Here is a 6,215-nt window from a genome sequence, read left to right on the forward strand (position 1 = left end):
CCTCCCACCCAACAATGTCCTTTCTGCATGCTTGTCATGTCAGCTTCAAGGATTTGTAATTGTTGTGTCTTCTCCCCCCCCGTTTTTGTGTGTGTGTATGTGTGTGTGAATTTATTTATTTATTTTTATCTCCTACCACAACCCAATTAAAAAATGGGCAAAAGAGCTAAGTAGGCATTTCTCTAAGGATGATATACAANGAAACTGTGGTATATCTACACAATGGAATACTACTCAGCTATAAAAACAAATGAAATACTGCCATTTGCAACAACATGGATGGACCTTGAGAGAATTATATTAAGTGAAACAAGTCAGGCACAGAAAGAGAATGGAATATCTCTTCACCCCAGCCCTAGTTTGCTGCAGGCAAGACCTCATTTGTGAAGTGAGGCAGTGACATGGCCTTCCAGGTCAACCTTTCCTACAAGGAGGCTTTCCAGGCTTCCATGTGAAGAGAAACCCTGGGGCGTGTGTTTGAGGGTGCACCTCAGAGCAGCAGCAGCCACAGACTCCTCGGTGCAGGCCCACTGATCATAAACTCTGCTTGGGCACTGATCCTTCCAACCACTCCTCCTGCCCTCATATCAAAGTTTCCCAGGGATACTTCTCCTGGGAAACACACTTTTCTTGTCCCTGTCCTGTCATTGCAGCAGAAACCAAACTCTGTCTCCTCACTACAGACATAAAAATCACAAGCAGTCATCTCTCCTAATAGAGCAACTAATGGCATAATTAAATCACCTGGAGCAGCACACATCCAGCCTCCTGCCTGCACCCACTCCCAGCCTGGGATTTATTCCACACACGTCTGGGTGCTGCTCAGCCCTTCCTATAACTATTCAGAGGGATCTATCACTTCATACCTCTAAATTGCTTAACAAACCAGATTTTTATTTCTCAGGTGATCCTCATCAAGTAGGTCAGGCTCATTACCTCTGCTCTAACTGTAGAAGCAAAGAAAAGGAAATGCCTGTGCCAAGGTCACTCCAGTCTGACACAGAACAGGGACTGAGATGGATGAACTATCAGATCCTCTCTACCCGCAACACATGCACCGGATGACATGACCTCAGAACATGCACAGAGAAAGGGAGCACTTGGGTAGAAAGTCCAACTGGTCTTTCAGGAGCTTTTGTGCTTCAATATTTTAATTCTTTTGTACAGGATCTTAGTATCCTTTGACTGCTTTTAAAATTGAGATATAATTCACATACCATAAAATTCACCCTTTCAAAGTATATAATTCAGTGGTTTTTAGTATATGCACAAAGTTGTGCAACTATCATTACTGTTTAATTCAATAACATTTCATCAGCTCATAAAGAAGCCCCACACCCATCAGCCATCAAAAACTTTTTGTGAAAAGGAAGGTGTTCACTCCACGGTTCTGGAAGCGGTGGCACCAAGGAAAGAAGAGGTACACTGGGGATATTGACAAAGCGCCTCCCTGGAGAGGCGGGTTGAGAGCACAGAGACACTGGCCTTGCCCTCTGAACTTCTCTGTTATTCATGCCCATCCATATGGACAGTGATATCATGATTCTGTTGGGACTAGACTCACCATAGAGGGCAAATGGTGAAGGAAGGAGGGCACCATGCCTGCCAAGGGCACTCATCATGTTTTAGTTTCAAGACAACTATTGAATGCTGGCTTCTTCCTTGGCTTTTTTTTTTTTTCCTCTCCTGGCAGGATCTGACATAGAAGAGCTAAGATGGTAAACCAAGAACTTATTTCCTTCACTATGTCTAGCCTGGGTCAACACAACTGGAAAACCACACAGGGTACAGTAAATGTCTTGTGAATTTCTTCACCAATGGGACTGAGATCAGAGTGTGGAACATCAATGTGATCATGTTTATCTGGATATTGGCAGAATATCTCAAGAAGAGGAAATGCTCAGAAATTGCTTTACCAATGCAAGCCTGCCCTGAGACTCCCAAATGGCAAATTTGGGTGGTGATAAAATAGTTACTCCAGTCCAGGGCCACCTGAGGGTTGCCAATGAGGCACAGACAGAACCATTGCCACGATGTACTCAATAAAACAAGCGCCAACAGGATCCCGCACAGTGATTTCATGATACAATAGGTGGCTTGAGCACCAGTGCCATCATTACACTATGGGATGACATATCTGGAAAGGTAAGGCTGTCCTGACTGTTGGCATGCCCATTCTTCCCTTTCATAAACCCCCCAGAATTCTGGAACTGCCTGGAATGCATAGAAACCAGGGTGCCATTTATTCTTACATACACAATAAATATTTTGGGGGCACACTATAGCTGCCACATTCATCGAGGTGTGGTACACAGTTTGTACTCTCAGGAAGCTTTCGATCTAGTAGGAAACTTAAGACATGGCCACAAATAAGTACCCTACACAGTAATAGCAGTGCAGAATGTGAGGGGGAACTTAGCCTGGCATAAACGGATGGGAAGAAATAAAAGGGGAAAAATGTTGGGGAGGCAATTCCAGATGAAGAGTACAGTGTGTGCGAAAGAACAGAAGGAGAATGCATGTTTGCAGAACCACAGGAGGGCTGGTTAAGCTGCAGGGAGGAGGATATGGAGAAGAATGGTGGAGGACAGAGCCTAAAAATGCAGACTGGTGTCAGCTGTGGAAGTTGGGGATGCCATTTTAAGGAGTTCAGAGCTAATGGAAAGTTGCCCATGGTTTTATTAAGCAGAGGAGTAAACTAAGCCACAAATTAGAATGATCAGGAAGACCCAGAGAGAGAATGGCAGGCAAACCACATTCACTCAGGGTCTTGCTGTGACTCTGGTCCCATATACTGCAGTGACTAAAATAGTGAACTCAGGACGCCCAGGTGTGATCTGAGAAACCTTGAATGATGCCTTGCTTTGAGTTTTCTCATCGTAGAAGGAGGATCTGTGTCAATGAACTTCACGATTGTTTTGTAACTTTCATATGCCATGATTCTAAGTGCAAAAGAGTGCGCCTCATATGACCACCTATAATGACAAGTTCAACATTTCAATGTCAGTCCTCTCAAGACTAACCTGTACTCCACCCCTCCTTACCCCCTGTACCCTGGGTGGGTAGGTTTGGGAAGATTTTATCAGAGTTTTCAAGAGCCAAGCCCATCTTCATTCTGGATCACAGGCTGGTGAGAAAGATTCTCGTTCATGCTGGTACAGATATGTGGTTTCTAAGAAAGAAACCTGAGAGCATCTGTGTGTAATAGGACACTGGAATGATGGGGCCTTCGGCAGAGAAAGTCACAGTCGAGACTTATGTCCAGAATAAGTTGGACAGAGAAAGAGAGGGGGAAGGAGAGTGCTGTGAGTTGATTGAATTGTGTCCCCAAAGTCTATATATTAGAACGTTAATTCCCACTGTAACTGTTGAGGGTGAGAAATCCTATTTTGGGAATTGAAAGGTGAGGCCTTGAAGAAGTGATTAGATTGTAGGAACGTGCCATGGTGAATGGATTAATAATGGTGGTCAGGGGCGTGGTTCTGAGGGCTTTAAAAGAAGAGCATGTCGTGCCATGGTGAATGGATTAATAATGGTGGTCAGGGGCGTGTTTCTGAGGGCTTTAAAAGAAGAGCATGTGAGAGGTTAGTCTCTCTCTGATCCACCATTTTCTGCCATATGAGACCCCTGAGTCACTGTCACCACCACCAAAACCCTCACCAAATGTATTCCCTGGACTTTGGACTTAGCCTCTGAAACTGTAAGCAATGAATTTTGTTTTCTTACAAATTACCCAGTTCCATATATTTTCTTATAAGCAACAGAAATGGACTAATACAGAAAATGAGATGAAATCACTTTTAAATTAGACTTAGTCATTGTTCTAATGTTAGCTTGTGGGCTGTGAGCTTGTAGGACCGTCTTTTTGTGGGGTTAGTTTAGGACACCCAAAAATTTGCTGCAAAGATTCCTCTTCCAGGCATTACACCTTCCCCATACCATCCAAGTATCATTTCTCCTTTGGGCATCCCCTTATGCTGAGAGTCCCTGAACTGAGCTGCTAAGAAAACACATCACGTCAGGATCAGAATTTCCCCAAAAGACAACCCCATTGAGGACCAGACCCATGATGTCATTTTTCAAAGAATTTGACAACTTAAATTTAAACATGGATTTGAACTGGGAAATTCTCAAGGATCCTTTAACTCACTGAATTGCTGAGAGTAGCTTAGGGCAGTCCTTGCATTCTGGAATCCTTTTTCCCTCCTTGTAAGGCTGAGTTTCAAGCTGAATCCAGCTAAGTGGTAATGAGGTCACTGTGGTTACTGAGGTCAAGGCAGGAGGAAATACTGACTTGTCAGTCCTTAGCCTCATGCTGAGGCTACCTGATGAACTGACCTTGCAGTCTTGCAAGGTTGAGGTTGACACCCTTTGATGGCCATTACTGACTATTGAAAGACCTTACTTAGATCAGGATTTTCAAACTTGCTGTTAGTCTTAGAACCCTCATCCAAGTCAAATCTACTACGGTTTCTGATGGAGTTCCCCAGAGCAGAGTTAGAAAAGACCCGGATCACTTGGAGGACAAATAGAATGCACTGCTATAAAGGGCCCCTGCTGTTACAGCATTGGGGGGTGTCTATGGGCTGTTGGTTTTGCATGGTTGTTTCTCAGTTTTATTAAGTGCAATATGAATAGCCTTATATCCTTTATGAAAGAATTACAAGGGAAAGAGGACATCTCTAAAAATAGAATCTAGCCATACCTCCACCCTATGTTATCTCAGTGGCCGTTATGTTTCCCTACATGATGAAGTTTGAGCTCAGAACTTCAGTAGCAACAAGCCAAGCTTCTAAAACTAAAAATAACAAATAGGTCTTGTCTATCAGATAATGTCTATCACTAAGGTTACCAAAGATAGGTCTGTGACAGAACTACCTTCTTTTCTTCTGTTCTTTTTTACTTTCCTTTTCCACACCTCTAATTTCAGGGTTTGAAAGATATGGATGGTGCGTCTAGTTTCCCACATGGTTTCATTATGGTCTTCTGACTGAAACTATTAACAGTGGTATTAACTTTCAAAACCTTTGTAAGAAAATAACCTGCTTAAGTCAGGGGTTAATAACAGTAGGGGATCACTAATTACCCTGCAAATCTTCACACTGGTATCAAATATGACCCAAGTCTTCCACGTCTCTGGAACAGCAGCCTCCAAAGACCTCGACTTGTTTCATAAACATAATGACAGCAGCACATTAATGTCCTGGCCATCTGTGAAGAAAGACGAGGGACAGATGAAAAACAGACAAAGGAGAAGGATGCAGAGAGAAAGGGCAAAGTCAAGAGAGGTGAGGAAATGAGATTACCAGAGAAACAATGGCCCTTGGCTGAGCTGGCTGGGCGTCCACAGCTCTCGCCATAGGGACCATCTGGTATGGAATTCTGAAATGATGCAATCCCACACCATGGAGTGAGAGTCACATAAAACAGGGCACCCTGCCGGGCCTGCATTCAAACAGCACAGATGCTGGGAACACTGACGGTTTGCCTGAAGTTTGTGTCTATATAGGCCGGGCTTAGTGAACAACACAGTGGGAAACAGCATAACCAGGAAATCCTTTCGTGAAGATGTTCAGAGACCAACTGGGAATGGAACTCTCACTGTGTTTCTCATATTCAACTCACTGTCTGCCACAGAACTGCTTTCTATCATCTCATTCTCGCTCCTCTGCCTCTAAACAGGCTTGAGCAAGGGCCCCAGAACTATGTGGAACAAAAGCTTTAGAGCAAAGTAGCTTAAAGTTTCAAAAATCTCTTATGCAACAGAAGTACAGGAGGTTCCTTTTTCATGTAACTAGAACCTTCTTGACCTGCTGAAATTTGAAATAGAAATTTCCACTTGTGACCAGGTGGGAGATAATTGAATTTCTATTTCCCCTACTTGGTGACATTTGCCCTTAATGGCAAAAAGAACAGAGCCTCTTAGCATTAATGATCCAGTGATGAGAAACGGAATGGTAAGTTAGAGAGAGCATTGGACAGAGAGCCTGGAGAATGGGAGTGCAATAACCTCTCTGGAGCTCACTTTTCTCATCTTTAAATGATGGGACCAGAAAGTCTCCAATAACTCTCCACCTCTAACCATGTAATTCAATGATACAAAACCAAGCTTGATGCTTGGCTCTAGTTAGACCCTAATCAGGCGCAGGCTGATTATATTTCTGCATGCCAACTGGAAAAAAGCCTCCGTGGAAGTTTTTAAATCAGAGTTTCCT

Source organism: Galeopterus variegatus, unplaced genomic scaffold, assembly GCF_000696425.1.
Source record: "Galeopterus variegatus unplaced genomic scaffold, G_variegatus-3.0.2 Scaffold5473, whole genome shotgun sequence".
Taxonomy (NCBI): Eukaryota; Metazoa; Chordata; class Mammalia; order Dermoptera; family Cynocephalidae; genus Galeopterus; species Galeopterus variegatus.